This window comes from Chroicocephalus ridibundus, chromosome 1 (genome assembly GCF_963924245.1).
Source record: "Chroicocephalus ridibundus chromosome 1, bChrRid1.1, whole genome shotgun sequence".
NCBI lineage: Eukaryota > Metazoa > Chordata > Aves > Charadriiformes > Laridae > Chroicocephalus > Chroicocephalus ridibundus.
Window position 1 is genome coordinate 171,071,853 of NC_086284.1, and position 7,461 is coordinate 171,079,313.

Below are 7,461 nucleotides of genomic sequence, written 5' to 3' on the forward strand. Positions count from 1 at the left end.
CCAAGGACGTGTGTCACCCCCAGAGGACAGTCAGACCCTCCCCAAGCCCCCGCTTTGAAAGTGGCTCTCCCTCCCTTCCCTCGAGAAACAGGACCCGAACTGGCACTAAGACAATTTAACCCCAAACTAGGTGGGGACGAATCCAGACCCAAGGTCGTTTTGCAGCTGGCTAGGTGCTTGTATGTTCAGGGTTTAAAATTCGGCTGGAGTTGGCAGCTAATCGGAGGATGTAATTGAAACGAAGTTCTTAATGGAATATTGTTAATGTCTTAACAGGAAAAAAAAAATATCCTCTGCCTCCATTTGCTAGTGACTGACTAAGGTGGATTATAGAACCGTTTGAGTACACAGCAGCCAGTGTGTCCCTGGGTTCTTTTTCTTAACTATCTCAACAAACTTGAGATTTTATTAAAGTCCATGCTGTCTTAAGTGTGAATGTGTGAGTCCATAGTGATGGTATGTTTGAAATTAATGGTGTAAAACAATAGGTAAAATACTGCATTTTAAAACACTTCAGAGGATTTTCAAATGATGGTTGTAATGAGAAAAAAATTAAATGGGCTTCCTAAAAACTAAAATGTGTTTGTTCTGGGGTCTGTTCAAGCATATTTTAATCATTTTACCATTGATTATATATATTAAATAATGCGTATTTAACTTTAAACCTGATCTAAGAGCCCTGTATAAAGCCAAGCTGGGAATTTCATTCTGTCTTATGTTGGGGAATGTGTGAAAAATTTAGTCCAAAATTCTTTGAAGCCGGTTAGGTAGAACTTTTTCCTGAGTTAAGCGGGTGTTTATTCACAGCTGTTACCTGAAACTCAAACGTACTGTTGTCACATCTGCCGTTCCAGCTGGGTAGCAAATGCAGCCATCTTTTAGGGAGCGTTAGTTTTACCTCCATTTTTAGTGCCTGGCCATTGGATAAATTTACAGTAAATTTATAATAAATGGGGTTTCCTCCAGCCGTGCTGGTGCTCTGTGTCCAAAGTCCCGAAGTCCTGAGCAAGGGTGGTGACATCTGCGTTTTGTACGTCAGTGTCTGGGTAGTGACGGTGTAGCTGGTTGTCACGTGGACTCTAAAACTACGCGTGCAAAATCCTTTTGCAGTAGTTTCCTTTAGAGGAAGAGGAGGATGCGGAAGGCTTTTATTTTTGCAGAACCATTCAATGGCGGTCTCTTAATGTCGTAGCCATGTTCTGTCACGGGTGTGAAGTGTATCATCCCGGGCAACTGATGGAACCGGTCTTTGGTACCTTAGCTGACTTGAGTCTGAACCACGTGAAACGTTGCTTCTGTAGCTTTCCAGAAGGTGTAATTCCAACACATTGAGATTATTGTGAAACATCTTAATGGACTAGTAACATCAAAAATTGTGACGTCTCGGATTTATGTACATTCCTTCTTGGGATTTTTTTTTTTTTCTTTTTTGAGGGTTACTCTTAAAAGTAAAATGTCTGGTAGGTTTTGTCAATAACATGTCTTGACTGTGATGTAATATGACACTGAAATAAAAGGAAGAGTGATTATTCATTACGTAGACACGGAGCTTCATTTAACTGTAGTGGGCTGCCATCGCTGTGCAATACAGTTTCCTAATGTTCTTAACATCTGTTAAAATAAGGGAGGTAAACTGATAACTTGTCTCAAAATTCACTTTCCAATTGCTGTACTTTTGTGTCCGTCCCCCGCCCTGCCCTTGTATGGGGAAAAAAGAGCGACACCTCTGTCCTAAAGCCATCAGAGGGGACTGCTCTGATGCACAAGCTCAGAGGGTATTTGTTTTGTTTTGGGTTTTTTTTTGCCTGCCTGTGTTTAAATCTACCTGTTTCAGTACCAGACTTCCCTACTTCAGCGTAGAATTTGGACAATTTCTAACGCGATCAAATTGATAGATGTATTAAGCTATGCTGAACCACGTTACATTATGAGCGTGGCACGAAGTTAATAACTACGTGTCTGCTATGATGGATTTTGTGCTGTGCATTGCAGCCTCTCCTCCCAAAGCGTGGAGGAAGATTTTAAAGCAATTCTCTAATTGTTATGTTGCACTGAAGCACATTAGGAGAGTGGCATCAAACAGCGTTAACTGCTTTTATCTGTGGTGTTTGCTTTCATAAACTCCCCTCACTCGAAGAGGGCAGGTGTGAGCAAGGAGCCTATTCTGTATTTGTCTGCAGAGCAGAATATTAAGGCTAAAATCTTTCTTTTGAAGGGGGGTGGTGGTGGGAGCTGTCAGCTGAACGCTACCCCCTGGATGACCTGTGTTAGGAAAGGGAATTATCCCCTACGATGCCTAATCGGCATAGCTCGGTTTGTTGCCAGGGAGTTGTCACCTTTGATCAGCCCATCACCGAGGCGCTGAATGCTCACGAATCCCCCTCGAGCTGGGGAGCACGGGGAGGTACGGTCCCTGCCGCTTCTGTGTGTCACACCGCGTGAGCCTTCGCGGGTAAAGACATCAATGCAAGTGTGGCGTGTCACAGATTTTTATTATAAGGAGAATATAAATTATTTCACATGGGAAGCTCATCTCCATCTGGGGTACTTGTTGCAGGATGGTGTTTGATATTCCGGCGTAGGCTGGGCTTTGCCTCCAGAGCTGCTGTGAAGGAGTGTTTCTGGTTCGGGGCTGATGTGCGCCTCCCTGCCCGACGGGTACCCAAGTTGAGATGTCCATGGTTTCTGTAGCCAGGCTTGCAAGCTCAGTTGCACATCTGAAAGATTTCACGTGCGACGTCCAGCTGTTGGTTGCTGTAGCGGGTGTGCTCATCTCAGCCCCGATCCCTGCTGTGCCTTCACAAGTACTGACCGCTGGGGTTTCCCCGTCAGCTACTCATCACTATTACAGGTAACACGGAAGGCTGAGGATGGTGCTGATAAATTTATGGAGGGGTGTCTATGGTCTTAGGCCCCATGCACAGTTATTCAGGGCAGGCTAATCTCAGAGGAACACAACACAGTAAGGTGATCCTAATGGTATTTTTCCTTTCCTCAGTTGCTGTGGATGTTTGCCTGCCTTATTCAAAGCCAGGTTGTGCTAGCAGTGTCCTCAGAAAGCAGGAAAGAAGGAAGTGTTTAGGAGAATTAAGGCGAGTGGCAGCAAAAATTCCCTTAGGACAAGGGCCTTGTCACAAAGTCCGTCTGGATGTACCAGGCGCCAGGCCACAGGTGAGCCACCGCCAGGGTAAGTGCACAAGGATGGTCTTTGGCAGCAGCGTGCATTGCTGCGTGTGCTTCTTCATACCCTCCATCCATCGGAGGTGGTGGTAACAAATAACGAGGGAAAGCTACTGGGAACCAGCGCTACCACCGAGAGCTGCTCAAAGTTCTGTGCGGGCCATCAGGCAAATAGCAGCTGATCAGCCAGAGGGCTCATTCAGTGGTCTCCAGCCTTCTCAAACCACCTGTTTGAACTGCATTTCCCGCTTATTTAGGGACAGCAAATTGAGAGCAGTGCTCTGGGTGGGACATGGCCCATTGCACTCAGATTGCCACAAGCAGGGACGTGCCTGCAGGCACTGAGTTTGCAGGTTACAACGTGATACCATGCCTTGTGTGGAGCACTGTCCTCCTAATGTGGACGCAGCGCTGGCTTCATCACCTCTCTCTCTCCCCCCCCCTACTTATGCTTGCAACTTCACATGATGCATGGGAGATACTCTGGTAAGGAGCCAGACACAACTATGGTAAAACTCCCTTAAATGTCCACTTGTCAGAAGCCAAACAGAGCATCCGCTCACTGTCAGAGGAACGGAGAAGGATGCAGGTTGAAAAAAATGAGGCACGAGGAGGTGGGTCTGCAGCAGCAGGCTGGGCTCTGGCTGTGCTCTCCAAACTGGGGTGGGCACTAGAGATGTGTATGTTCTAAAAGGGGGTGCCTGGCATCATGTTCAAGGAAAAGAAATCCATTCCTCCTACCAGCACAAAGAAACTGTCTGGTGGGGAAGATCCTGAGCCACAGCTGGTGCTAGACGGGGTGCACTCGAGGCAAATACTGTCCTGTTGTTACTAATGCCTCCAGGCACTGTTGAATGGGAGACACTGGACTAGACGGACCTTTGGTCTGACGCAATGCAGCTGCTCTCGCTGTTGCTGTACAGATAGTACATGCAGTTCTGCGCTGCAAGTGGCAGGTTATGATGACAGCAAAAGGAGGGAGCGAGTTAGAAATCTCCTTGGTGTGGGTAACAGTTCCATGGGAGAGCACTAGGACAGTCATGATGGAATGAGCTCTTCAGAGGGCTCTTCCAAGGGGCTGGATGACGCTAGAGTGCAAGGATGAGGCAAGAAGTAGGAAATGTGAAACGTAACTAACTCTATTTTAGATGAGACTGAAGATTCCTGCAAACACACCACTTCTGCAGTATTTGCAATGGAATGACTGCATCATCCACAGGACTAATTCAGATTTTATTCTGGTATTTCTCAAATATAAAAAGTCAAAATTCTTACATCAATCTTTAAAGAAAATCCATGCAAGCAGGTCAAAATGTTTACAACTTAATTTGCACCGCGCCCACCCCCCCCCCAACCCCTTCCCTTCAGTTTTCACTTCACAAACCCTGTTGGTAAGTAAACCAAGCGTTTGCCTCGGGTTTTTTTTCACAGCACATTGTTAACAGACCAATGCTAGGCTAAAGTCAGGGGTGCAGTAAGCACCAAAATAAGATTTTTCACTTTAACAGCCTCTCTGCAATACCTCAGCATTTCTTGTGGTGTTGAAAAGCACATCCCACTTAAATTAATACAGGCTCCACATGACTTTAAACTTTAAGGCTATTTCTGTTTGATACCATCATAATCTTGCTCACGATCATCTCAAAGCCTAGCAGCTGGGAATAGCAGCAGTACAACAAACAGGACTTTTTGAAGAGACAACGTGTTCTCTGGAGGAGAAAGGGAAGAGACCAAATCTGGATGTTTTGTACAGAATTTATGACATGAGATAAAGTCCAAATCTGCTCTGTAGGAAATAGGTTTGGCCCATCTAAATAGAGATGCATGTAAAACCAAAAAAATGCTTCTGCATTTAAATTGATAGGTAGTAGAAAAAAAACTTTATAGCCTTCCTATTCTGGTTTTTACACAGATCCTTTAGTTTACTGTCAGGCTTCATTAGGACTGAAGCCATACTGCTGCCTGTTTACGACAGTTGTTCCCTGTACTGTAACTGCAGTATTTTCAATTTACCTTTACAATTCACAGAAAGTTTCTCTTTGAAAGGAGTAGAGTCAAACTAAGCAACAGAGCTTCATTCTGAAGGTTGCATAGAGACTGAGAGATTTATACAACAAATGCTGTTTAAAAACAAAATAATAAAATCTGTCTGGCACTACAGAACAGCTCAAACGTGTGTGACCAAAAAATAACCAAAATATTTATAGGCAATCAACTCTGAGTTTGTTAGCAACAGCAATACTGTACATTTTTACATTATTATCAAATACATAATTCAAGAGTTACAAAATAAGATCATGCATTACCACTAAATCTCATATAAGCTTGGATTGGTTTCATTCCAAGAGTCTGAAACTGAGACAGAAGCGTTTTTATGAATAAGAACTCAAACTCTGGATTCTTGTTTTAGCTTTCACAGATTCTATATGATCTTGTTACAAGAAAGCCTGGACAAGTTTGCTCAATTTAAAGTGTTAAAATGACTACTGAACAAAAAAGTGAGCATCGAAGTGATCAAAAAAAGGGAGCTAAACTATTCACTCTTTTAAAAGGCAGCTGTTGAGCCAGAGGTACCCTTACACACCGCGGATACGATTTTAACAAAGGTTAGACGTTCTTCATGCATGCTCAACTCCACCTTCTTCTGGTTTGCCTGGCAAAACAGTGCTTTTGATAGACCATTCAATTTTAAGAAGTGAGCTGAGCAAATGGCGTCCCGGATCTGGACGAGGTGCAGTGTAGAGTACACTACCACTGCTCCTTCCCCAGCTTCGCCCCCCCATGACTGGCAGGCAGGAGAAGCTGTTGGCAATACTCCCACCTCCGGGTGCCCCTGAACAGAGCTCTGCCTTCCTTCCAGTTCCGGAAGGGACCCGCAACAGGAGACAGAGGGCTGGAAAAGCAGCATCCTACCCAACATTTCAGAAGTCTTCAGCTTTTGGCTCATGCCTCTTGCCAGTAGCATTTATGCCTCTTCAAAGAGAGCAGCAGTACGAGATCAGCTCATCTGTCTCCCTAGTTTCAATGCATTTACATATGGCACAAGATCGGTTTTCTAAGGAGTAACTTGTGGCAACAACGTTTTTTTTTTCCTAAAAAAGTGTAACAGCACAAAAAAGTTTAATTTATAGCAGCATTTTACACAATTTGTGTTAAAAAAGTAGAAGTTAACCATTTGTGTATTGAGTAACAAAAGGTTTAAATTACATTTATTTTCCATTTTACACTCACTATTTACTAGTTGGACTATTTACAAAGGTTCAAACGCTGTGTAAGAGAATGAGCTTTACCCAGAATAAACTTCACATGTGAGGTAATGGTCTACCTCAACCTCTGTTTTGGCTGACTATAGAGGAGGTACAGTTGGGTTTAGATCCTAGAAAAAAATTCAGAATTAGGATGTTCATATGAATTAGACTGTGTTCTCGTAGAAGAGACCATACATACACACATACACAGGAGAGGGTAATCCCATGGTAAAAACATTAAGACCAACAGTGGATTTAGTTTTCATCTTTTTTGGCTGAAAAGAGGAGAAAATAATTAAGAACAAGGAAGTTGTCAGCTGTACCTCATTTATTCCAACTAAGTTTTATCAAGAGGACAGCTTGTAATTCAAGAAGCTTAATCAATTGATATTAAAACAGTAGAACTGAAGCATTTAAGAATTAACTTAAAGCTAGGGCTTTCCGCACACCTTCTGACAAAGAATATTATTTCTCCGTTTGTCTAAGTAAGTATCAACCCACCTGCCTCCAAGCCCAGGAGGTACCACCACCAGCTCCTGTGGGCAAGACACCTCAACCCACGCTTGCTAACAGGCACCGCAATGTAAGGGTGTCCCTTGGGTAAGTCTTACTTTCCTCTATACATTTTTAATTTACTACAGACTGTGGGAACACTACAGTAAAGATGCTTCCCACTGAGGATTAGAAGTTTTTGGAACCTGCAGTGTAATTACACCATGAACAAAATGTATCAAAACGCTAAAAGAAAAAAAAAAAAGTGGGGGAAGACAGATCTACAATGCTTTTCATGTTAAGTCTTCTGACAGTTCATCAGTTGGCCAAGTAACAAAGCAGCAGTATAGTGGGTAATTTTGGTAGCTGCAAGACAGAGTGATTGTTCTTGCTCTGGTTATACATTACACGAAGATTGCATAGGACAAGGCAACCTTTTGGGTGACTGAGGCAAGCAGTGCTTAGTGTCCTTTCTCTCATCCTTTGCTCTCGACGGACTGAAGGTGGTTTAGTGCTTTATCGTAGTCACACTTAACGCATG